Source organism: Heteronotia binoei, chromosome 3 (genome assembly GCF_032191835.1).
Source record: "Heteronotia binoei isolate CCM8104 ecotype False Entrance Well chromosome 3, APGP_CSIRO_Hbin_v1, whole genome shotgun sequence".
Lineage (NCBI taxonomy): Eukaryota > Metazoa > Chordata > Lepidosauria > Squamata > Gekkonidae > Heteronotia > Heteronotia binoei.
The window spans coordinates 104,414,012-104,441,719 of NC_083225.1; the positions used below are offsets into that span (position 1 = coordinate 104,414,012).

At 45.2% G+C, this 27,708-nt stretch overlaps 1 protein-coding gene across 1 annotated transcript in view; it reads right to left on the bottom strand.

The window, feature by feature from the left end:
- Positions 1–461: 461 nt before the first annotated feature.
- The window catches only part of LOC132568862 (calcium-binding protein 39-like), a 65,192-nt gene continuing 37,945 nt past the window's right edge, over positions 462–27,708 (bottom strand). Inside the window, 1 exon segment of the mRNA XM_060235049.1 lies at positions 462–475. The gene's annotated coding sequence lies outside the window, so the exon portion shown is untranslated.

Below are 27,708 nucleotides of genomic sequence, written 5' to 3' on the forward strand. Positions count from 1 at the left end.
CCCCAGTGTGGATCAGAACCATGGCGATGGACCAGAGGAAATTAACTCATTCAGTTGTGCCATTTCCCTCAGAAATCACCTCCTCCCCAAATTGGTGTTAGAGGGAAAAGACAAGTACAATAGAGAGCCTCTATCTTTTCCCTGCCTGGTTTAATAGAAGCTTAAGGGCCCAGTTTTTCATGATGATGGCTTTGGTGAAAGAGTTAGCTCAAATCCAAATAGTCCCTCATGGATGCTTTCTGAACATAAATTAACCATCTGGAATTCAGTCATATATTCCATGTGCCACATGTAGTTTCGCCCATAGTACCCTATTAACATTATCGACAAATACATACACAGGGATTTAATTCAGCACTGTTTTTGCATAACCCTGTAATAATCTCCCACAGGTTTACCTGAGAGAGAGTCAATGGAGAGAAAACTCACTTCAAAGAACATTTGATCCTCAAAAGTTTATACCCCATCCCAAAATCTTGTTAGTCTGTAAGGTTCTACTCAGGGCTTTTGGGCAGGAAAGCACATGAATGCAGTTCCAGCTGGCTTGGCACAAGGAGGTGTGGCCCAATATGCAAATGAGTCCCTGATGGGCTTTTTCTACCAAAAAAACAAACACTGGTGCTACTGGACTCAAAGCTAGCTGTTCTACAGCAGACCAACATGACCACCCTCTGAAACTATCCTAATGGGATGAAAAGGAAACTTGCAATTAAAGGTACAGTTCCAAACAGGACCGGCCCTAGAGCACATGGTGCCCTAGGTAGACTCACGGCCTGCCGCCCCCCCGACACTGCTGTGGCACCATGCCCTCACACCACCTCCTCCCCCTGTGCTGCCTCCCCCCCCCCGTGCCGCCTACCTCCTCGCACCTCATCCTCCCTCCCTCCCCCACCAGGTCTATTTCAACGCCTGGGAATGAGCAGTCGAACGCCACACTGCCAGGCTATCTATAGGTGCCCACCCACTGATCAGCTGATTGGTGGGTAAAACTACATGGCGCGCTCACTGTCAGTGCCGGGGCAGGCCAGCAGCAGCGAGAAGCACCATGAAGCCTGAAAGGGTGGTGCTGCTGCTACCTCCTTCCCACTTCCTTCCCATCCATTCGTGGTCCTACTCACTGCTGCTGGCCTGTCCCAGCACTGATAGTGAGCACTCTGTGCGGTTTTACCCGCCAATCAGCTGGTCAGCAGGGGGGGCATATTTAGATAGCCTGGGAACACGGCGTTCAACTGCCTGTTCCCAGGCATTGAAATAGACCTGGTGGAGGAGGGAGGGAGGAGAAGGCTGGGGAGTAGGCAAACTAGGTGTTTGCCTAGGGGGGAGGGAGGGAGGAAGGCCGAATTTGGCAACCCCACCCTGCTGGCACCCTAGGCAACTGCCTAGTTTGCCTGGTGGGTGAGCCGGCCCTGGCTCCAAACTAGCTTGCCAATCAAATGAGTTCTCTCACATCAGCCTTTCAGCACAATGAACCTGACAGAAATATTGAAAATGGAGGGCATGGTTCAGCCATCTTGCATTTCAAAGTCATGCTGCAAAAAGCTGAAAAGAGCAGCACCAATTTCTCACTAGCATTGCTCTGCCCCCAGGCTTTTGTTTTCCCCAGTGCAAGTGATTGATTTCCCACCAGTTGCTCCACAGGCACATTTTTAGGTGCAGCTCCCTCCAGTTCCCCCTGCAGCTTTGTGATGTTGTCTTTTAAGGATCAAGAAACCATGAGGGGAACTGGAGGGAGCCGTGCCTCAAAGTGCACCTGTGGAGCAACTGGTGGAAAATTGATAGTTTGTGCCAGAGGAAAACAGAAGACGGGGGGGGGGGGGGCAGAGCAATGCTAATGAGAAATCAGCATAAGAGTTCAGTAGCACTTTAAGACTAATGAAATTTGTGGTAGGGTATGTCCTTTTGTGAATCACTGCTCACTTCTTCAGAAGAACTTCTTTCTACTGCTACAGACAGACTAGGGCTGAAATCAAACACACTTTCAATCCTCTTCCAATGCACTTTTTCACCTGGATTTTACTGTATGAACTGGCAAAATCCAGTTGGAAAGTGCTTTGAAAGTAATTTGATTTGATTTATTTAATTTATACCCTGCCCTATCCCATAAGTGGCCTCAGGGCACCTTACCACAAGACCCATCAAAAGGATAAAAACAATAAAACAATGGATGGCACAATAAAAGTGTAACAAAACCCTATGCCTCATGTCAGGCAAAGATAGGTACCCCACGAAACTCCAGTATCCAATTCATATCCATAAGGGAACTGGGAACGAGGCGTTGAACAGGGAAGATCAGAAAAATTGAACATCCACCACCTCAACTAAAAGCCTGGCAGAACAGCTCCATTTTACACACCCTGCAGAACTGTAATAAGTCCTGCGGGGCCCTGATCTTGAGTGGCAGCATATTCCACCAAGATGGGGCAAGGGCCAAGAAAGCCCTTGTCCTAGTTGAAGCTAAGCAGATGTCCCTTGGGCTAGGGACCACCAGGAGGTGCTGGTTGGCAGAGTGTAAAGCTCTCCAGGGTTCCTACAGGGAGCAGTGGTCCTGAAGGTATGATGATCCCAGGCCGCATATGGCTTTAAAGGTCAAGAACTGGATCCAGTATTTGATTGGCAGCCAGTGAGGTTGGCACAACACTGACTGAATGTGGGCCTGCAGAGGTGTCGCCATCAGCAGACATGCTGTCGCATTCTGTACTAGCTATGATTTCTGGATCAGGCTCAAGAGTAGCCCCAATTAGAGAAAGCACATCATTTAGTGTGTGTGATCACAGCCTAACACGGCTACCCATTTTAATCTATGTTTTGACTCTTCAGAAGGCCATGTCAAGAATAATATCAGCCAAAAGGGATAAATAAGAAAATGATGTTATGAGTGAAACCTGAACAAATCATTAGAAACATACTCATTTAAGGCACACATTCTCCTAATATGCCCTTGTCAACAAATTTTCATGCTAGGTCATATCCAAGGGCAACTCCAACTGGGAGGAACAGGGAAGAACTGAATGCTACTCATAATAGCGACAGAGTTCATAACTCATATTTTTAAAAGTTAACTGGTTAAAGTCTTTGCCCTGAAGCTCTCTGGATCATTCAGGACAAATTATTATTTAGTATTGTAATTTAAGACTGTAGTGAAAATAAATTATGCATCTAAAACACTTTGCACACTGAAAACAGTAAGTACATTAGCGCTCTCCTGGAGCTCAGTTCTCTTATCTCATCTTGTACCAGATTGTACTACATTATTCACCCAGTGTTTATGTATATATGGCTCTTAATTCTGATATTTCCTCAGAGTTCTTGTCCTATACGTCATTTTCCCAGTAAAACTGTACCATAATTTATTCTTGGTGAGGAAGTCATATAGAACAGTAAAGTGGCTGACCCCACTCCCTCATGCCAGTCATAAAAGCAACAAAACCTGACTTTTCTCAAATACAGCAGGGTATCTACCTACTTGGTATACAAAAATATAACTTTCAAAATTAAATATATGGGGAAAAATGCCAAAAATTACCTGATGAAGACTGATTATCCTCCAGGACCATGGAATATCAAGAGTAGAAGAGAGTCCATTAAAGGAGAAAAGATGGAGGAAGGAAAATTAACTAATGCCCTGAAATTTGATAAAATCTTGCTGCAAAATATCTTGGAGGGGGGAAATCTCTAAATTGTTGCCTACTCTTGTGATTCTTTGCAAGTCACCTAGTTTGTGTTAATGTAATACACACTATTTTTTTGTTTTTCTAGCAGTCAAAAATGCACAATATATTTCTATATATTTGATAGTCAACATGGCCCCATATGCAGATATGTAAATCCACAGATGGAGACTATATAGACACAAAAGATATATTTCTGGGGCAAAGCTGGGGCAGGAGAGACTCATGTTTGCAGAATAATCATAAAGTAAAAAAAAAAGGGGGGGCCACAAAAAATCCAAACAGAGACCAGTTGACAGTAGAAGGGGACACAACTGTTTTCTGGATGTAGGGTGTTTGTGAGGAGGAGGTGGGCAGGGAAGGAGCAGAAGCTGCTGCCCTCTGCCTCCCTCAGCTGCTGACGTGACAAAACTGGAGATGGAGGTAGAAGGAAGCACAGGACCTGGCCACTCTCCCTGCTGCTGAGGGAGCAATTCCTAGGTGTTAAAACTGGAGGTTGGAAGAGGAGGAGGCACAGAACCATCTAGCTTTCCCCCACACCAAGGCAACCACACTTGGGGCAGATGAGGGAGGAGGTTCAGGACCTCCCCAGACATTCTTCCTCCCCATGGGGCCTGCTGCAGAGTAACACTGAAAGGGGAGGGGGCAGGAATGATTAATTTCACAGAAGCAGCTTGGTGAGTAGTTGGGAGGATCATTTCTCCCCATGAGTCTATTTACTGTGCAGACCTAAGCAGGTCTGCTTGAAATCTTATTCATTAGGGTTTGTAGAATCTTTCGGGCTCAAGTGCCGTGTTCTACTGGAGAAAGTTTTCCTTCCAGACGTTTCGTTCTCAGCTGCGGAGAACATCCTCAGTGGCGTTGCAGCCGGAGCAGGCACTCTGACCTTCTTGGCTGCTGTGCATTGAGTGGGGCTAGGGCTGCTGGAGAGCTGCTATTTCTAGGCTGGAGGGGGTGTGATGAAAGGGCAATTGGTTTATGGATGTGCCCATTGTTTGGTGGGGCTTCCTGGAAGGGTAGTGATAAGGAAACTGGCTGTTGAATGTGACCATTGTTCTGTGTTAATTGCTGGGAGGGAATGGTCACATTCAACAGCCAGTTTCCTTATCACTACCCTTCCAGGAAGCCCCACCAAACAATGGGTACATTCCCTCCCAGCAGGAATTACTTCATATCAGGACAGCACACACTAGGTCCACATGAAGCTTCATGTCCAGGCAGTTAGTTGACCCAGATTGCCTAAAGTTCAGCAAGATGTCTGCATCACATGTCTTCATCTTTGGGAATCTGATCCATCTATGATGGTTAATATTATCAAAGTTCAGGAAAAAGCAATTTAAAAATATCACTTAGTTAAGGAAAATAAAGCATTTCCTCCCCTCTACTTCTTTTCTTTTATTTGAATCATTTGATCATTAGCAGTCCAATTTCTTTTTCTCGCCACACTGGAAACAATTATTTTATCAAATGTAAAGCTTATTATCCCTAAAGTGAGAAAAATCTCAGTGGAACAATGTTTGAGGATCAGGAATTTAGCCCTATGAGGAAAGTCTGCAGCAGTCGTAAGGGTTAAAAATAACAGTGTTGATTGATTTCTCACTTTGCAATGGCATTTCATTACAGCTAAAAACACTGCATTATGTATCACAGTGGCTATGGAAGTTGACCTATATCAAATGGATTGTTTCAATTGTCTGCACTTCAGGATAATTAAGAATCACAAGAAGTCCAAAGTGATCTATAGGGGAGGCTAGTAGTGCACTTATCAATGACAACATTACTAGGAGAGATATGGCCAACCTTCCCTGACCTCAGGTTTGATCCATGTAGCTTACCATGAGCACCAGGGCATAAAATGACTAGATTCTTATTCTACCTGCAGTCTTATTTTTACTAACTGATGATACTAATACTGACTTCCAGAGGTATTCACAACATTGAAAAATGGGCCAAGCTGACGGAAATATATTATCCTGTCATACTTTTGTGCAGAAAACACAATGAACTGTTTCTATTGGATCAAGAAATAAGATTGTCATCAGCTAGCTGCAGCAAAAGCATTCATGCAGCAACACAACAAAGTGGGCAGAATGTGAATTAGTCCATAGTTGAGGATAAAATCAGCCCAGGCTAGACTAAAGAATGTGTGGGCTATTATCAGTCCATATATTTCTAGTGCTTTCATTTAAGTTTTCTGAATGGTCAGCCATTTGAGAGACATAAAAAATCTCAAATGAATGGGGAAAAAGAACTATTGTAGGATGTGGTGTGGACATGTGTTGGAATTTCACATTTAATTCAGTTTAGACTCACAAATGTGTTGGTTATACAAGGTCCCTCACTTTTAGCAGCTATCCCTTTAGCAGATGGCAATAGTACCAATTTGTGTAGACTTGTTCCAGAGTCGGAGTAATGGACACCACTGATTCTTGCTGGTTATAAATGCTTCCCAGATGCCTTGTATCCAAGCTTTCCTGATGCTTTGCTTTATCTTACTCCTGTACCTTGCAATCCCTACTGCTTTTTGTCTGTGTTAATCCACTCCAATATATCTGCCTTTTGTGCCTATTACTCATTCTTTCCTTTTCTCTTTGGCTGCAGATCTTGGCTTGCCTGTATCTAAGATCCCACTCATCTGCTCTGAAAGCTTTTCATGATTGCTGACTTAGCTCATCATTGTTTTCAGCTGTGCAAGTTGCCTTAAGAATGGCAAGTCTTAGTGCTGGCTGTCAAGTGTCTTAAGACTTAGAGCACCACACTTCATTCTTGCCCCCAAATCTTGGCCCTGATTGTGCTGCTACACATAACAAATGCTGCCAATGCTTTAGCTCCTTAAGTCATGGCAAAATCTAATTTATGAAGCACCAGATTTTGAAGAAATAAAAAGAGCACATTTTACTATATTTCTCTGATGGTCCATACCACATTCAAGTATAGACCCACTCAGAAGGTTGGAGAAGTATCCTGAAGAGGAGAAGGTACTATATCTCAGGGCTTTTTTTTGTAGAAAAAGCCCAGCAGGAACTAATTTGCATATTAAGCCACATTCCCCGACATCACCATTGTTTCACACAGGGCTTTTTTGTAGGAAAAAACCAGCAGGAACTCATTTGCCTATTAGTCCAGACCCCCAATGCCAAGCCAGTCAGAACTGCATTCCTGTGTGTTTCTGCTAAAAAAAAGCCCTGCTATATCCAGATCCCAGGATACTGATGAAGGGGAGTACTCATATAGTTCAGCCAAACTGGTGATTTAGTAGAAGGAAAAACAATCTGGGTTGAAAAGAGCCTGAGTGCACCTTCTTGGCTGCTGTTCATTGACTCAATGCACAGCAGCCAAGAAGGTCAGAGCGCCTGCTCCGGCTGCAACGCCACTGAGTATGTTCTCCGCAGCCGAGAACGAAACGTCTGGAAGAAAAACTTTCTCCAGTAGAACACGGCACTTGAGCCCGAAAGATTCTACAAACCCTAATGATGTTACCAGCCGTGAAAACCTGAAATCTTTGATATAAGTTATTTGCTAGGTGGTATTTGACCCCTTATATCTTATTTCAAGGAAAGGCAAAGGGCACTCCTAACAGCTGGTAGGAATCTGATCATACAGCCTCTGTCCTACATTGTTGGTGGGAATGCCCCAAAGTTGGTATTTTCTGGATGAATATTCTGAAAAAGATAGAAAAAAAACACTTGGTTTTAATATTCCATTTACCCCGGAATCTATCTTATTGAATTATTAAAAGGTAAAGGTAGTCCCCTGTGGAAGCACCAGTCTTTTCTGACTTGCTTTCACAATGTTTTCACAGCAGACTTTTTATGGGGTGGTTTGCCATGTCCTTCCCCAGTCATCTACACTTTTCCCTCAGCAAGCTGGGTACTCATTTTACCGACCTTGGAAGGATGGAAGGCTGAGTCAATCTGGAGCTGGCTACCTGAACCTAGCTTCCGCCAGGATCGAACTCAGGTCATGAGCAGGAAGCTCAGACTGCAGTACTGCAGCTTTATCACTCTGCACCATGGGGTTCTTATGCCTGAATTATTGGCCAGATCTAAATTGTACCCCTCTGCAGAAAGAGCTCTTGTCCTTACTTTTATTAGCTGGAAAGATAGTAATAGCAAAGAGAGCCCCATGGTGCAGAATGGTAAGCTGCAATATTGCAGTCCAAGCTCTGCTCATGACCTGAGTTCGATCTCGGTGGAAGTTGGGGTTCAGGTAGCCGGCTCAAGGTTGACTCAGCTTTCCATCCTTCTGTGGTCAATAAAATGAGTACCCAGCTGAGAAATAGATAAGTTAGGGCAGAACTGAAGGTTGATCAGGGGGAAGATCAGTCTCAAAATAGACCCAAAGGACACTATCCTTGTGGAATGTGCAAAGCATGTGATATGATGCTATTTATAAAAGTGTTTAATAACCCAACCACAGGAGAGAGGATCCTACTTAAGTCTCTACCATCCGGCAATTCAAAACAATTAATATATGCAGCCATTTGTGAATGTAAATTACGGAATGCTGGTATGACTTTAAGAACTTTAAAAGTGAGAGCTCTGGAACATAGATTGAGATTAGAAAGGGCAGTTCCAGAATCTCCAATGCTTTTACATTTTAAGGAAACCAAACATGCCATTAGAAACCTTAAATTTTTTGTATTGTATAACTATCAACCAAAACCATATACTAAGGAGGATGTAACAAAAGTCCTTTTACAACAAGAAAGTTATTGGATCCACAAACCGGAATCACCAGCAAGTTCTAGATTTGGTGAGTACTCTCCTCTTTTGCAATTGATATTTTATTGACCTGTGGACTTATCGTCTCTTTCCTGCTATTGTGGAGCAATTGTGACCATAAGCAGGGCAAATTTGAATACATTTAAAAAGCTGCGAGAAGGAATATTGAAGCTCTTTAAAGAGACTGCATTCCGCAGGACTATGGAGACTATTTTGCACAGACTTTATTAGGTGCATTTGCATACATTGTATTTACATACATTGGGTTCAGGTAGCTGGCTCAAGGTTGACTCAAGGTTGATAGAATGAGTACCCAACTTGCTGGGGGTAAAGTGTAGATGACTGGGGAAGACAATGGCAAACCACCCCATTAAAAAGTCTGCCGTGAAAATGTCATAATGAGACGACACCCCAGAGTCAGAAACGAATGGTTTTGCACAGGGAAGTACCTTTACTTTTTTTTTTAAGTAATAGCAAAGCACCGGAAGACCAATAAAATTCCTTCATTACAGAGTTGGTTTATTAAAGTTTGGGACATCATTAACTTATCCTGAATAACATTAACTTATCCTTTACACCATCTATAGTTCAGCAAGACAATTCCAAAATTGTGAATATGTTTGTTGAAAAATGGTTTGCCTTTTTTGGAATACGTTAACAATACGACATCTAAAGATTGTGAAATGCCTGTTAAATACTTGGATATTACTTTTTACTAATCTGATAATCTTATGTCGTCCCTTCTTTGTGGCACTGTAATGCTACTTTTTGAAGAATTTTGTTCTCTTTGTTTATTTTTTCATTCTACTTTTTGATAATATGTGCTTTTAAAAATGTTATTTATCATTGTGCAAAATTTTATAAAATTTAAGTTATTAAAAAGAATAGTAATAAACTAGAACTCTGGGCTACAAGTTTGGAAGAGACAAAAGATATATTAGGTTGAAAGAGCTGATTTTTTAAAAAAATGGGGGGGGGGAAACTGAGTAAAGAGAAAAGGTGGGAGGGAAGGCGGCATGGGAACTCCAATATTGTCATATCTTGGAAGCTAAGCAGTGTCAGTACTTGGAAGGGAGACCACTAAGGAAGACACTACAGATGAAGGCAATGGCAAACCATCTCTGCTTCTCAGTTGCCTTAAAAGCCCCTTGCTGGGGTCACCATGTGACTTGATGACACTTTACACAAATACAAAGAGAAAAGAGTTGTACTACTGATTCTGAACAATGGACTGCAGAAAGAGTTGAGCAGGCCTCAGATTCAGTGGGAGCTTACAGGAGCACAGCTCCTGAACTTTTCTGATAGTTCCTCCTTCTGAGAGTTCCACCTTCTTGTCCATTGAATAGTATATGCAGCTGCATAACAATCCCTGGATGAGCTCCACCACCTATTTAACTGCAAAATGACCCCTGGAGTTGAGGTGTATACAAGATGCTAAAGTTGCAAGTGTAGGAGAGGGCAGAAGAAATGAAGGCGGAAATCAATAATTAGTAAACAAAGAGCCACTAATGGATGTTCTACAAGGAACTGTAGAAAAGCAATTCATGAAAAGTTAAATGAAAATAAAATGCTTTAGAACATTGTGAGCTGAATGTAAGTGTCCACAAGGCAAATAGATCTATATCAATTTAAAATAAATCCTACAATTCTTGTCCTACTTGCACAGCAGTTTTCTTTCTGCACTATTTTAACAGCCCTTAGTGGAATGTTAACACTGCATTTTCGAATGTTCCAGTGGTGGTGGTGTTTGCTTGCTGTGCTATATTCTAAGCACAGGCTAGTGTAATAAGCTTTAAGCCAAACTACTTCCTTTTGTAAAGACAATAAACTCCCTTCCCCAAGATATTGGTAGGGGATATTTTGAGCACTAAGACTAACAGTACCAGTCCCCTGCTCCAGAGTTGGACAGCACCACCTTGTTTGAGCACAGAAACATCAGTGGTGAGAAGCACTGTCATAACTGAAAGCTTTTGACAGTTCAAAGGCTAACAGTGGAATTCCAAGCAGAGTTGTTTGTATGTCTTCAGTTTTGTTTTCTAAGCCCATGGACTTCAAAGGACTTAGAAGTTTGTTACTCTGCTTAGGGTTGATAAATGATGTGCTCCAGCCAAAAGCACCATGAATGTATCTGCAGAGCATTTTAAAACCCCCATCTTCATGGAATTCTTTACAGATGTTCACATTTTACAAAGCTAACTATATGTGAAGACATACTTCTGCACATGTATGCATTTCCATTTATGCCATTAAAAGTTTTGAATCTGAATCTGTATGCATTTCCCTTGTTGAATCAGTGTGGCCATATTTATTTGTTGAAGCCTTTGTGTGGTGAACAAGTTGTGTAAAACAATATGTAAAGAAGTTTTTTTTCCTGCCTTTCAGAAACAGAATACTGATTTATAGTGAATACATTTAGAGAAAGATAGCAATGTTTGTATTATGTGACTTTGCATGTGAACTCTGGAAGAGCTTGTCAAGTATGATATATCAGGTCTCTGTTTGGATATTTAAGTGCTACAAACATCTGCATTACATTGGTCAGGTAAGATATTCCAAATATAGCCAAACAGCCTGCAGTTTAGTGTTTCTGTATAAATATCCTTTACACTGTATTTCTGGAGTCCCCTGAAGAAACCGAAGAAATCTCATTGTGGCATCAGTCACGTTCATGACATTTTTGCCTCATTGGGCAGAAGTCTCATGGGGACAACTATTCTCAAGCCTCACAGTTTGCATTCTTGACACACAGAAACATTTTTTATTTTTTATTCAGTATCATCAAGGAGGTGAGGGAAATATTTAGGGTATAAGTATGCAGGCTACATTAATAGCACTTGTAAGCTTTATTTGACTACACTATATAGATTCCTTGCATTCAGAACAGAATCCACTCCCTTAATAGGAATTATAGAAGCAATATGGAAACGTATTTTATTCTAAAATTATCGATCAAGTCACATTATATTATTACAAGTAATGGCCAAACCCATGGGTGAAATAAAATTTTCCAATGGAGCACTGCCTTGGAGGGTGACAGGGATCCTGGTGCAAGGAAAGCCAAAGCCCAGTAATATTGCCAGTGTTTCAGGGGCCACAGGGGATCTACAGTGACAATGATAATCAGTGTCAGCTCAACAGTTGCCTCCTCCCCCTGTCTGCAGGAGAAAGTAATGGATGAGTCCATTGTTGACTCCGTTGAATTGAGTGGCCCCTGAGTAAGACCATGGTGCTGGAGGGGGCAAATTTAATTTCCATCCTTTACTTAAATCAGAAATCCCCTCCACTTGTAGTGCATTTGTTGTATGCATTCAATAGGAACGGTCTGCCCCCCTGCCCCATGCTGGTTTAATCTCATGGGGTGGAATTAGAATTGTTAATTTGTTTGTTAATTAGAATTATAGACTGCATGAGCTCCTGGGTCCTGAAATGAACTGCTCCCATTCCTGTATCTTCCTGCTAATAAACTGATGCTGTTTTAAACATATGTACATCTTTTGTGTGAACCTAAGAGCAGGAGCCTAACTACATATTCCTGATTTGCAAGCAAAAGAGAACACCACAAGATGTCAGAAATGATTCTGTTACTTCTTTGGGTCTCCAGTACCAGCTAAGAAGATTCCTGATTCCCTGTTTATTTAACAATGGAACATTTCAGACTTCCATCAGATTCATCCTTTATGGGAATTAGCAAGAACTAGAGATGGTGGGAACAGAAATTAAAACTGTACTTATTAGTCACACAGGCTGAAGAAGAGTCTGAGGATTATAAAGCCACAGTCTTGTTTCACTGCATAGGACATTTTATTATTAAAATTTATTATAAAATGCAAGGGGTGTTGGAGTCTCTGACAATAAAAATTTAGCACAGGTTTTAACAGACTTCAAATCTTACTGTGAATCCAGGAAGATTTGTGTTTGAGAGATAACAGTTCTGGCAATTACAAATAATGAGGCTTCTAGAATAGATGCTTTTTAGCACAATCCTAAGGGGGGGGGGAGTCCTTTGGAAACAAACTAAGGTCCATACCTGCATTAGCCAGAGTTACATCACTCTAAGTCCACTTATGTAGGAGTGGAGGCGATTTATGCAGGCATGGGCCTGCCTCAGCGGGCCCCCACCTCAGGTCAGCGGTGCCTAAGCCCTGCGCCCGAGCACAGGTGGAAGTCCAACAGAGAGGTCGACGTCAGCATGAGGGGGAGCAGAATCAGGGGCATGCCCAGGCTTAGTTGACTCCCTAAGAACTTTGGACCTTGACATGCCCTCCAAAGAGGTGCAAAGTTACACCTTGCAAAATGTTGGCACATCCCATAGGAACCTGTTGTTCCTGAAAACACATTTTCCCCCTCCGCCACTGCACGAGCATACAAACTCCTTAGGGAGCCATGTAATCGCTTCACCCATCCTCTCGTGCCATGGACTCGGCAAACCCCCTCCCAGACACCCAATCACCCCCCCTCCGAGATAATCATCCACTCTGGCCTCGCACACTTCCTTAGGTAGGGCACATGGCACGGGACTCTGTCTCAGAGCTCCCTGCCGTGTGGACTTAAGAGTGAGCGCGAGGCACTGGTGGTGGGTGCTGCACAGAATGGGCACTCAGACAGTACAGGGCAAGCTCTTTGACATGCAAGGAGGAGAGTGAAGTCTCTGCTTTGTGGCTAATCTCTCCCATTTCCAAGTCCCAACAGGTACCTGACCTCTGGACGCTCAGCGCACAAGGCTGGTAGCATGAAGACAGATAGGTTGAAGCACACACCCCAACCTTGCTTCCCCCCTCCCCTGGGTGGGAGGGCCATGCCGCTCATTCCCACAGCCCCTGCATGCTGCTAGAGGGCCCCCCTACATTCCACAGAGATGGTCTGTCCATTGCCTTGTTCCCACCCCTGGCAGGGCGACAGGTGGGGGGGCCTGGCAGCTGCTCCAATGCCTATGGAGAGGCAGGTCAGTGACTGTCCTTTTAAGGTAGTCCCTGGCCAACACACCACCTCATGCTGCTGTGGCTGATGAATTGCAAGCAATCCAGGAGCACAGGAACTCAGGACAGGAGGGTGGGCATCGGCTGGTTCCCTCCTGTGCTGATGGAGAGTGTTCTGTCAAACCCACGGCCCCGCTTTTGCCCACGCTGACTGCAGGTGGCTTGGCACTTCCCAGGTGCTCTGGATCTTTTTCTATGTTTTGCAGGTGGGGATTTGACAGAGAGGCTTCCTGTTATGGTGAGTCTGAACCACCACCACCACCCCGCTCCACTCAGACAGCTGTTCCTGCCCTCCTCTCAGAGTGGAGCATCATGCCCTGCAGAACTTTCCAACTTCCACCTGGTTCCTGCACAATAAAGACTTAGATGTGTCTCCAGTTTTTCTCCCTTGCCTGGCTTCTGCTTTATGCTCTTGTCTGCCCCTCTCCCTTCCCTTCTACCACTCTGTCAGTAGGCTCCCCAGGGAATGTCTAAGAGGGTGAGCTTGCTTGCTCAGAGGGGGCTGAGGGAGGAACCAATGAGCCACCTAGCCGAGAGGCTGGACAGGGGAGCCTGAGGGTCTTCCCCCCATATCATGGGTGGGAGGGTGGTCTGGGGCCAGATGAATCACCACAGCCTGCCCGAGCCCGCAGCCTGCCCAACCCCACAGGGCTGCCATGCTCATGGCACAGAGAAAAGGGGAGTGCGGGGGGGGCAATGCAATGGGCACCTGGCTGTTGTCCCTGGGGGAGGGGTTCCCTGCATGTAGCGGGGGGCATCGGGGAGGGACTCTAGCTCCCTGCCAGAGAGGGCTTCCCTGTGGGACTTGATGGCATGCCAGGACTCTGTCTGCTTGTTCCAATACCCACATTTTGCCTGGCTTCTCTAAGTGCAGACTCCTGCACTATGTGTTTCCTGCTTCTTTATGACTTGATGGGAGGGCACATGACTCTGCTCGTCTGCCTGCCATTGGCACAAGTCTCTGACAGTTGGTGGGTGCATCTGCAGGACTAGCCAATCCTGCAGCTTCACACTTCCCCTTCCCTCCCCCTGCCCCCACCTCGGCAGCGAGCCAGGCTTCTCTCTCGTGTGTGCATATACCCAGCCACACTCCTTTTCCTTCCCCACATCGGCGGGGCTTCTCTCTTTTAAATTGGGCTGTGTGCCTATGATTGGCACAGTTCTCTCCCAGGGGGCAGGGAGGGACAGACGATCAGTTTCTCCAGGGCTGCTTCTCCCCACCCTGACTGTCATGTGCCACAGTGCCTGCACCAGGACTGGCCAATCTGGCGGCCCTGGGGTACCCCTCCCCTCCCCTCCTTCTGCCTCCACCTTGGCTGCACATCAGCAATCCGGTGGAGTTGCCATGGGGATGGTCTTGCATGCGGAGAGCTGCGCTTCCCCCCCCCCCCACAATGCCCGAGCATAACTTAGCCCTTAGGGAGTCAATCAGCGGCGCCCCAGTTACGCCTACATTGCAGCAGCCAGCCAACACATAAGTCAGGATTGGGCTGCCAGTCACCAAGCTAAGCAGCATCGTGAGTCTGGCCCATCTCAGAACTTTATGTTAAGGGACAAGCATATGTGTTCAGCATAAGTAATTGTAAACTTAAGGGGAAACTTTTAGAAAAACCTGCATTTACCCTTGAACAGGCTATGGATATTTGCAGAATGAAAACTCTTATCAGTGCCCAGGCTGGAGCTGTCTGCAGGAGCTGAAGCACATTCTTATACTATTTATTTTATTTAGCAGATTTATATTCTGCCCTCCCTCAGGGCGGATTACAAGCATAAAAACAGTTAAAATATAACAATAAAATTGATACTCTACAACTAAACAACACCACATAACTCAATAAAAATGTACTACATACGATGGAAACACCACATAGGAGGGTCTATTGCAGGAACAGGAAGTCTCTGAGATAAGATTGTTTCCAAGACCCTGTAGAACTTGTTGCAACACCTGATGAGGCAATCCCAGAACAGATTTCTGTTGATGTTTGGACCAGCAATCCAATCTAGGAATCTTTCCAGAGTCCACTGATGCTCCAGCTGAAGGTATACTGACGAAGAGTTGGAAGTGGTTAAGTTGGCTGTTAAATACAAAGACAATGTGATGGGTTAGCAGTAAAGGCCCCAGTATGAGTCAAGTGCTAGTAACCTCCGGCACTGTATCTTTGTAAAGTTTGATTTGTGCTGTGTAAGTATCTCCAAAGAAACGAAGGGGTGTATGGTGTGTTTATTGTGTGCATTAAAATGGAATAGTCTGCCCCACCCCACACCCCCGATATTTGTGAGTGTTGGTTTAGTCTCACAGGACAAAGTCTCTGCTTGTTAGTTGTTTGTTAGAATTGCAGACCGCACAAACTTGCTTATTCTGAAACCAGTTGGTCCCAAACTTGTATCTTCTTGCTAATAAATGGATGGTGTTAAGAATGCACTTATCTTGATTGTGTGATTTGCAAGTGAAACCACATATCACATCCCTCAAATTGCTTTAGAAAGAGAAATAATCCAACAATACAAATACCCATCTTCTCCACTCACACTCTAAGATTTAAAGTAGCTGGAGAAATTTCAAATAGGCTGAAGAGGACAGTTAAGCCTCACCTTCCCTAGGATTGCAGGCTGATGCATGGCACTCCCTGCTCCCACACATCACACCTAACTACCGTATTTTTCAGATGATTAGACGCACCAGACCATAAGACGCACCTTCGTCTACGTGCGCAAATGGCCATCTTCAGTGATGCGGGCGCCATTGCAGCCTTCGGGCCGCCTCGGCCGGGGGCCGCACGCAGGCGCGGGAGAAGCATGCCGGCGCCTGCAAAGTGCAGGATATGCGGTGAGGGCGCTCTCGCCGCTTGTCTCCCAGCCAGGCACGCAAGCGCAGGGCAAGCATGCCTGGCTGGGAGACAAGCGGCCAGATCGCTCCCTGCAAAGTGCTGGGTTGGCGATGGGGGCGGAGGGAGTGATCTGGCCGCTTGTCTTCCAGCCAGGCGTGCTTGCCCCGCGCTTGCGTGCCTGGCTGGGAGAGAAGCGGCGAGATCGCTCCCTCTGCCCCCATTGCCAACCCAGCACTTTGCAGGGAGCGATCTCGCCGCTTGTCTCCCAGCCAGGCATGCAAGCGCGGGGCAAGCACGCCTGGCTGGGAGACAAGCGGCGAGATTGCTCCCTGCAAAATGCTGGGTTGGCGATGGGGGCGGAGGGAGCGATCTTGCCGCTTGTCTCCCGGGGGCTGCAGGCCCCTCCCCCTCATCTTTTAGTATTCGGACCATAAGATGCACGCACTTTCCCCCCCACTTTTTTGGGGGGGAAAGTGCGTCTTATGGTCCGAAAAATACGTTACCTTTTTTTTTTTGTGTGTGAAAGGGTCTGAACACAGGTTTCCAGCATGACATATAACCTGGCCCATTAGGCCTTCTTTCAGTACATAAATGCACTCTTCTGTACATGGGATTGATTCAAATTCCCAAAAAATAGGGCTGTCAACTGATTTAAGAACCTTTTAAAATTTAATCATCAGCCTTTTAGATGATTTATTGACTGAATAGATACTTAACTACATTTGTATATCACCAAAACCTCAATGGCCAGATTTCAAAGAGACTGCAGTAGGAATCTCTTGTAGCTTGACCATGTCCATTGGAAATTAGGATATTTTCTTTTTGCATCAGAAAGCAGACACCTATGCTGATTCACAAATTACATTGGAAAGCCTTGACATAGGAATACAATTAATTGTGCAGTTATTAGATCCTGCCCAATATAAGTGTCTTTATAAGTAACAAAGGGAATTTAGGATAACTTGTAATTTAATACAAACTTTCACTTACTATTAAAAGAAGATGGAATATTTTCTTTTTAATTCCTTGCTGTGGTGACCAGAGCCAAAACTGCTTAAAAAGTAAAACAGCTGCTTTGATTGTGACACTCAAATTGGAATGCCCTCTACAGAGAGATACCTCCCCCCCCTTTATCTTTATGGTTGCCAGGTCCAACTCAAGAAATATCTGGGGACTTGGGTTGGACCAGGAGACTTTGAGGGTGGAGCCAGGTTGTGACAAACACAACAGAATTTCAAAGGAAGTTCTGGCCACCATTAAAAGGATCGCGCATCTCCATTGCTTTCCCTCCATTTGGAAATAATGAAGAATAGGGGCACCTTCTTTTGGGGCTCAAAGATTTGGACCCCCTAGTCCAATATTTTGTGAAACTTGGAGGGTGTTTTGAGGAGAGGCACTAAATGCTATGCTGAAAATTTGGTGGATCTATCTCAAAAACAGTCCCCTAGAGCCCCAGATACCCATGAATTGATTCTCCATTATACCCTATGGGAACTATTCTCTACAGGGTATAAGGGAGTGCTCCATTTCCCTCACGCCCCATTTTCTGATAACCCTGAAGCAGGGGGAGGGCCTCCAAACTGGGGGATCTCCTGCCCCCAACAGGGGATTGTCAACCATAATTTATTTTCCATCAGGTGGGTGAAAACCTTTTTTGCTGTTTGGGATTCCCTCATTGACCCTCCTTCCTGTTTATTATTTTATTTGTTTTTTTTATAAAATATTTTAATTGTTTTCACTGTTTGCTGCCTGGAGGATCCTAATTGGATGGAGAAATTGGATAAAAATGTTTTAATAAATAATGTGCCTCACTGATTAAGACCAATTACAACCATCCCCACAGCAATAAATCATGCACCTGTCTAGACTAAGGTCTTAATGGGTTTTCTCCAGGCCATATTGACCCAGGGATCCTGGAGGGATTTTTTTTCTTGCCTTCTTCTGGGTATGGAGTAGGTGTCACTGGGGGAGTGAGAAGGGTGGCTGTGGATTTCCTGCATTGTGCAGAGGGTTGTACTAGTTAACCCTTGATGTCCCTTTCAGCTCTATGTATGTTTCTATGCCTGTGCTGCATATACCTGGGATCAGCCAATTGTGCATGCAGTTTGCAACTATTATAGCTGTACATGGAGCTTCTTTGGCTCTTAGAACCTTTTCAAGCTATTCCAAAACATTTTACTAATGCACTGAATTAAATACTGGCAGTACAATGTATGAGTAAGCAAATGTGGCAGCCAGCTTACTCCAAACACCATCTCACATGCAAAGCTTTGGGCACTGAAATTCGTTTGACTCAGAAAGGAAGCGCTAGTCTGCAAATGCCTGGAATCTCCTCTGACCCTGTTTGCTGCTTTTCAGGGTACATCAGGCCATTGACCAAAGACTGGCAATGAGGAACATAGTTTAGATATCAAACAAAACCTGAAAGCTGGTATTTTAAACAGTGTGACCCCTCCTCCAGATGCACTGAAATGTGTTGTCATTGTATACTAATTCTGGCTTTCGAGACTATTTTGAACTGTTAGTGCTGATCTCTAGCAGGTGAACTCTCTCCCCTGAAAATTTCCTAATGCTGCCTGTTCCTTTCAGTGCCACAGTTTATTTTGCCAGTAAGGATCTGATAAAATCTAAACTCTAAAGCAAACTATGCATTTTATACTTCATTTTTAAATCATGAAGAGATACAGCTTTTGTATAATTGTATAAGTGGGCGGGCTGCATATTGAACTGAACATGGTGCTATAAATCAGCCATGATTCTCTGTATAAGGGACTGGAATGGATAAGATTCAATCCATGTGAGGGAATCTTCACTTCATAAAAGAGAAGCTATAAACTCTAAGCTCTCTCATGATCCATTATGTATAGAGACCTAATATTTCCCAGTATTTTACACAGAGAACCATACCTGATTTATGACACTAAGCCTTTCTCTGTCCCCAACTCTTCTCTTTCCCTCCTTCTTTTCTATAACTTTCCTGATAAATACAAGGAAAATCATTGCATCTGAGAAGTGATCTCTGATTCACAAAAGCTCATGCTGGAATACATGTAGGTTTCCACTGGACTTCTGTTTTATTATTATGTAGTACAGCTCAACTTGTGAGTTGGAACATCCCATAGTGTCTACTCTGCATAATTGGATATTCTTAGTACGAGTAAAGAGATTGATTGGAAGGTGGCCCCTATTTATGTAGTGAGAAAACTATGGGGGAAGGGGGGAACTTGCTACAGAAATACCTGTCACCATGCTATATGCTGAATTATGACTATTAAATCATGCTGAATTATGACTATTAAGTATATGTAACAGAAAATGACTCTTTTTACCATTTCATGAGGCTGTTTTCTGATGCCAATGCACCTATTTAATCTTTGACTAATATTTATCTTGATTAAACAGTATTGGGGCTTAGATATCAATCAAGTAAGTTACTATACCTCATTAAGGGATTAAAATTAGAAAAAAGCCCCTGGCTCTGATCTAAATCCCAAAGAGTTATTCAAGGTTGATCCACAATGGTGGGTCACAGTCTTGTCCCAGTTTTTACTCCAATTAGTTCCATTGGCAAATACCTTATGCATGTTCAGGGCTGGACCTAGATGGTTTGGCACCTTAGGCAAGGCTAATTACTTATGCCTCTCCCCCCCATCCCATGGCCCCTAGGATAGAATGGAGCAATTGGGCTGCCACAGTGGTGAAATGCTACAGAAGGGGTTTTAAACTTTAAACCCCTTCTCTGGGGATATGCTGCATTGGCAGCCCAGTCTCTCCATTATCTCCTATGGGCCGCAGAATAGAATGGACTCCATTCTATCCGTGGGCCCATAGGACAGAATGGAGAAATCAGGCTGTGTCCTAGGAACCACCTGATTTGTCTAGTGGGCAGTCCAGCCCTGTTCATGGGGACTTTCAATTATTTGTAGGAAGGAGACAGAAATATGGACATGCTCGGTTCTCTTCCAGCCTTTGTCCCATCCCAAGAGATGCTGGCTGTGGGGATAGGAAATCATACCCTTCTCCAACACTGATGCTGTGCAATGCCCGGTCTATCAACAATAAAATTTGTTCTCCAGAATTATCTGGGGAACAGGCAGTAGACCTGGCTTGTGTGACTGAGACCTGGTTGTGGGATGGTGAAACTATTGCCTTGCAGCAGCTGACATTAAACTTTTTGATCCTCCACCAGTCCTGGACTAATGGGCAGGGGGGAGGTGTGGCGATGCTTATCCGGGAGACTTTCTCCTTCAGGGCTCTCCCTGAGACACAGATTGCTGGCATTGAATGTGTGGGCCTGGTGTGGGATGCTGAGGAGAGCTTGGCCATTTGGCTGGTGTACCGTTCACTTAACGCACCAGTCAGTGTCCTGCCTGGCCTGATGGAGGCTATATCTGCCTGGGCACTGGAGTATCCCAGACTATTGGTTCTGGGAGACTTCAATGTCCATGCTGAGGATGTGACCTCCTCTCAGGCTAAGGACCTGGTGTTCTCCATGGTGGCACTAGGGCTCTCCCACGTTGTTTAAGCTCCTACACACCAAGCGGGTCACGCGCTAGCTCTTATCTTTGTCTCAGGGATTGAAGTGGACTGTATTACAATGGATGTAGTGCCATGGTCAGACCACTTTGTCCTGAAGACCCAGTTATGCACACCTAACCCTCCCTGTTTAGGTGGCGAGCTGATTTATGCCTGATTAGGTTCCAGAAGACTCTGTGGGATCCAATTACCCCTGGGGGCCCATTGGATGTGCTGGTGGAAGACTGATATAGCCGCCTTTCTGAAGCCATCGATGTGGTTGCTCCCCGGCGCCCTATCCACCCCCGTACCAACTTGGCTCCTTGGTATTCCTCAGAGCTGAGGTGGATGAAACGGGAAGTGAGATGACTAGAGAGAGTGTGGTGGAAGGCCAGAGATGAAGCTACAAGAACATCTTATAGGTCATTTATGAAGACCTATGAGATGGTGATGAAGGCAGCAAAGAAGGAGTTCTATGCTGCCTCCATCACTTCTGCAAAATCATGCCCAGCTCAATTATTTAGATTAATTTGGACCTTAACATATTTGCCTCAGGGCATGCCAAACATTAGGGAATTGGATATAGGCTGTATGGCTTTTGCGGATTATTTTGCAGATAAAGTCTTGTTGCTCCGCTGCAACCTTCCAGCCACAATTGATACAATAATGGAACTGGAAGCTCCTTGCCTGTCTTCAGGTCCAGTTTTGGACCATTTCAGCCTGCTCTCCCAGGATGAAGTTCATAAGACCCAGGCTGCTGTGAAACCCACCACTTTTCTCCTTGATCCTTGTCCATCATGGCTGGTTAAAGGGAGATCCTTTCAATGGGACATTCCCAGGGGCCTTGAAGGAGGCAGTGGTCCATTCTCTCCTGAAGAAACTATCTGTGGGCTGTACAGTCCTAGCAAACTACCACCCAGTTTCAAACTTGCCATTCCTGGGCAAGGCAGTGGAGGGGGCTATGGCAACGCAGCTTTAGGCTTTCTTGGAGGACGCTGATGATTCCTTCCAGTCCGGCTTCCACCCTGTGTTGGTCACCTTCCGCCCTGTGTTGGTCACCTTGATAGATGATCTCCGGAGGCATCTGGATCGAGGTGGTTTGGCGCTGCTGATCCTTCTTGATCTGTCAGCAGCATTCGATATGGTCAACCATGAAGTGGTCTTCACTGATGTAGGAATACAGGGGCTAGCCCTACAATGGCTAGTCTCCTTTCTCCAAAGTCGGGGACAGAGGGTGGCACTTGGGGGTGAGGGAACAATTCTTTCCCCAATGTTATTCAACATCTACATGTGCCCCCCTACCCAGATTATCCAGAGGTATGGGCTGGGGTGTCATCAATATGCAGATGGATGGATGGCCGTCTGGTCTCAGCCCTGGAGGAACTGGGTAGGGCATTGCAAGCTATGGCTGGTTGGCTGCAACACAGCCAATTGAAATTGAATCCATCGAAGACAGAGGTCCTGTGCCCAGGTTACAGGGGCCTGGGATCAGAGCTCAGGCTCTCACCCTTTGATGGGGCTCCATTAATGCCCACATCAAGGGTGAAGAGCTTGGGGGTATTCCTGAATGCCTCTTTGACTATGGAGGCCCAGGTTACCACCACTGCCAGATTGGCCTGAGGCGGGTCAGACAGTTGGTCTCATATCTCGCTTCCCACGACCTGGCCACAGTGATTCATGCAATGGTCACTTCCAGGCTAGAATATTTTAACTCTCTCTACATGAGGCTGCCCTTGATCTTCCTCCAGAAACTCCAGCTGGTGCAGAATGCTGCTGCACGGATGTTGACATTGTCGCCTGTACAGGCACAGATCCATCCTGTGTTGCATGAACTGGACTGGCTACCTATTGAGTACTGGATCTGTTGGTGCTTACCTTTGAAGCCCTATATGGCCAGGGGCCAGCATACCTTTGAGACTGCCTCTCCCTGTATGAGCTCCGTAATTCTTTGCGATCAGCGATCCAACAACTTTTGGTAATACCCAGCCCCAGAGATGTCCATCTGGTCTTTACGAGGGCCAGGGCCTTTTCAGCCTTGGCCCCTGCCTGGTGGAATGAGCTCCCTCTGGAGATCTGGGCCCTGAGGGATCTGCTCCAATTCCACAGGGCCCGTAAAAGAGTTCTTTCGCAAGGCTTTCAGCTGAGGCAGTGGATGTCACTTGTTACCAGCTTCCCCCCTTCATTCCATCCCAGTGCTATAAGATCTGCTGTACCTGGACAATAGGCCATGTCTGTAAGGCAGAACCTGCCATTTTAGTCTCTTATTGTCACTCTGTAGTTTTAGATTTTATATATTTTAAATTGGTCTTTTATAGTTTTTACTGTTGATTGTTTTTATGATGTAACCCACTCTGAGCCTGTCTTATGGGAAGAGCGGGCTAAAAATAGAATAAAATAAATAATTGTCTCAATATTTAAAAAGGGATCTAGACTGGACTCATCCTGATATCGACCAGTTAGCCTCCTTTCCTCTTTTCAAACGTTATATTCTGCTTATCTACTCAAGAAAGTTTTTGATTAGATGGAATGAGAGACCATATTGAGGCATAATCTTTAGGCAGGGTTCTTTGACATATGACCATTGTCTGGTTCTTTTCCATTTGGCTGAGATTATATGTGGGCTTTATTGATTTTAAGCGGGCCTTTGATTCTTTAAATAGTACCAGATTGTGGAATAAATTTAATTAAACTACTATGGACAAAAGGCTCCTTAGACTTATCCAGCAAACTATATTTGGGCTTGACTGCCCAAATACACTTCGGGCATGAAGGAAATGGAACCCACTTCAATGGTCAATCAATGCATCCAAAACCGAACAGTTTAAGGCCTTCTCCTATTTGGGGATCCTGTTCTCAGCAGATTTATCTTGAACCCTCCAAATTAGAACAGAGTTCAACAAAGCAAAACCATATGCAAATGCTATAAACAGGTTTTTCTATAATAAGGGGGAGTAGTTATTCCTGGAGCTGTGCAAGCCTTCAACCTGAAAGTGGCCCCCCTTATTCTTTGGATCAGCTATTTGGATTTAAGCTTTCTCTGGTATTACTGATTAACTTCTGGTCCAGTTTTTAAGAATAAGACTGAATATCCCTTGCTGTGTATCAAATGTTGTATTGCAGGCAGAATTTGGACAAATATCCCTGGAAACAAGAGCATGGCTCTGTGCCTTCAAACTGAGACTAAAATTGTTCTGTGCTGAAGATGGCTTGCTAGCCACTCTTAAACAAGATACCCACAAATGGATTTGGATGAAAGCCCTGGATGAGAAATTGATGTTACTTGGAATGTCGGCTAATTATATTTCCTGTGCAAATCCAAAGCATTTTCTTTGATCAAAAACCAAGACTGAATATTATACCTTCAATGGTTCTACAGGAGAGATTTCTGAATTGGCCTTATTCCTATAGAATTTGCCCTTGCTGCTTTAATAGGAGTGGCATATCTTTCCAGGGTTTTCTTTGTAGCAGGAACTCCTTTGCATATTAGGCCACACACCTCTGATGTAGCCAATCCTCCTGGAACATACAGGGCTTTTAGTACAGGGTCTACTGTAAGTTACAGGGCTTCCTGGAGGACACTTCCACGCTGTATCCATTCCAGTCCGGATTTCAGCCGGGTCACGGGACAGAGACGGTTCTGGTTACCTTCATGGATGACCTCATGTAACATCTGGATCGGGGCGGCTCAGCAGTGCTGTTGCTATTAGTTCTGTCAGTCACATTTGATACGGTTGACCATCAGCTACTGTCTAGCCACCTCGCCGACATGGGGATTCAGGGGTCAGTCTTACAATGGATGGCCTCTTTTCTCCAAGGTCGGGGACAAAGCGTGGTCATAGGGGAAGAATCATCCCGAAGGCACCCGCCTATATGTGGTGTGCCACAGGGTGTGGTTCTATCCCCGATGTTATTTAACATCTATATGCGCCCCCTTGCCCAGAAGGTATGGGCTGGGATGTCACCAATATGCAGATGACACCTAGCACTATCTAATGATGGGTGGCCAGTCTGACTGACCCCGGATAATCTAGACCTGGTTCTTCAAGCCGTAGCCTCTTGGCTCAGGCAGAGTTGGTTGAAGCTGAATCTGACAAAGACAGAGGTTTACTATCTGGGTCAGGGTGACCCAGGAAGGGAGATCCCTTTACCAACTCTTGATGGGGTGCCATTGATACCGGCCTCTAAGGCTAAGAGTTTGGGAGTGCTTCTTGAGTCCTCTTTGACAATGGAGGCCGAAGTTGCAGCCACTGCCAAATCTGCCTTTTTCCATCTCCGGTGGGCTTGGCAGTTTCCCCCTTTCCTGGAACATGACGACCTAGCTATGGTAATCCATGCCATGGTCACCTCGAGAATAGATCACTGTAATGCTCTCTACAGGGGCTACCCTTGACCCTGACTTAGAAAATGTAGCTATTGCAGAACGCAGCAGTGCGGCTGTTAATGAGGCCCGCTCGATGGAAGCACATTCAGCCAGTGCTGAAAGAACTGCATTGGCTACCTATTGTGTTCCCAGTCCGTTTCAAGGTGTTGGTATTGACCTTTAAAGCCCTATACGATCGGGGGCCTATCTATCTTCGGGACCGCCTTTCTCCACATGTTCCCCAGAGAACACTGCATTCAGGGACGCAACATTTACTGTCCATCCCCAGACCAAGGGAGGCCAGGCTGTGTTCTACACGGTCCAGGGCCTTCTCAGTGGCAGCACCTGAAATATGGAATGCACTCCCGGAGGCCATAAGGGCCCTGCGGGACCTCTCTCAATTCTGCAGGGCCTGCAAAACCAAGTTATTCCGATAGGCTTTTGGCACTTAAACTGGGAGAGGACCGCCACCTACACTGAGATATTGGAACTACTATGGGTTTAACTGTTAGTAAAGGACAATCCCACCTAGATAGTTATTTAACAGCACCGTAAAATGGTTTTAAAATGTTTTAAAAATGTTTTAATAGTGTTTATTGTTTGAAGTTTGATCGTTTAATTGTATTTATTGTCTGGAATTTGGAATTGACTGTTAGTTGCCTTGAGTCTGCTTGCAGAGAGGGCGGGGTATAAATTAAAGGTAATAATAATATGCAAAGGAGTTCCTGCTACAAAAAAAGCCCTGTATCTTTCCATGTTTTGCTTGAATTCAGGTTTTTTTTGAGAATATAAGGGAACATTATATTAAGCTCTAAATTATCTGTCGTCCCCATACACTGGAAACTCTGGTTCCTTTGTTTAGTTACAAGGATCCCAAGAGACCTCCATCTTAACTGGATTTAATTTCAGTTGAATCTGCTGTAACCATCCAGCCATGGCTTCTAACTCCTCAGACAGATGATCAGGGGTGGAGGATGGTCTACCACCCATTAACAGATAGAGCTGGGTGTCATCAGCATACTGGTGACAAGCCAGCCCCAAACCTCAGGCAATCTGGGCAAGGGGGCGCATATAGATGTTAAATAATGTTGGCAAGAGGATAGGTCCCTGCGGGACTCCACATATAAGTGGGTGCCACAAGGAAGTCTGCTCGCCAAGCATCATGCTTTGCCCCCGTCCCCAGAGAAAAAACATTGTAAGGCCACCCCTCCCCTGTACTCCGGCGATGGGGGATCCTAATTAACCATGTCAAATGCTGCTGATAAATCAAGAAGAATCAGCAGTGCCAAACCGCCTTGGTCCATGTGCCTTCTTAGGTTGTCTGTGAGGGCTTATAATACCATCTCCGTCCCATGCCCCAGGCAGAAACCAGACTGGAAATGGTCCAGGGCGGATGTTTCATCCAGGAAGACCTGCAACTGCTCCTGCACCGCTTTCTCAACTACCTTTCCCAGGAACGGTAAATTCAAAACTGGGTGGTAGTTGGCTAATACCCTAGGGTCTAGAGGTGTTTTTTTTCAAAAGTGGACAAATCACTGCTTCCTTTAGTTTCTCTGGGAATGTCCCTGTTGCCAGGGTCAACTTGACAATGTCACACAGAGAGAGTCCCTGATACCATCCCAGCAAGCTTTCACAAGCCAGAATGGGCAGGTATCCAGGGGGCAAGTGGTGGGCTTCACCGCAGCCAGGATACTGTCCACATCCTCCAAGTCAACTGAAGTGGTCTAATATTGGACCAGAAGATGGCCAAGGGGCTTCTAGTTCACATACTGTATCAACTGTGGCTGGGAGGTCCTGATGGAGAGTCAAGATTTTATCTGCAAAATATGTCGCAAAAGTCTCAGAACCAATATCCAATTCCCTATCTTTTTAGTTGCTCGATGGCAGAGCTGTTAAGGACCGAATCCCTCTAAATAATTGAGCTGGGCGCAACTTTGCAGACTCTGTGGAGGCTGCATAGAAATCTTTCATAGTGGACTTCACAGCCTTCTCATAGACTTTCATAAGTGTTATATAAGAAGTTCTAGACTCTTCATCATGAGCATGCCGCCACACTCGCTCTAACCGTCTAAGCTGTCATTTTATCCCTAGCAGCTCCAAGGAATACCAAGGGACTGCCTTGGCACGACAGTGAAGAGGGCGCCGGGGGGCAATGTCGTTGATGGCAGTGGAGAGCTGAGAATACCAATCCTCCACAAGCTCATCTAATGACCCACCAGGGGGCATCAGATCCCGCAGGGCCTCCTGAAGCCACTCTAGGTCCATTTGGCTCTGCAGGCAAGCATAAATCCACTTGCCACCTAAACAGGACTGAAGTTGCAAGTTCAGTTAGACTTTCAAGGCATAGTGGTCTGACCATGGAACAGCATTTGCTGCCTTCAGATCCACTGATATCCCTGCCCCGAAGCATGTGTGTGGCCTGGTGTGTGAGGGCCGGTACAAATTGGTTGAGTCCCAGTGTCTCCATGGATGACACCAGGATGTGAGCCTGCGAGGATGCTGCATCATCAACATGGACATTGGACTCCCCCAGAACTAAAAGTCTGGGGGGATTTCAATACCCAGGCAATGGGCATTGTTCCTTCTGTTTCTTGCCACTCCCTTGATTGGGATATCAGAAACCATTCTATTGCCTGT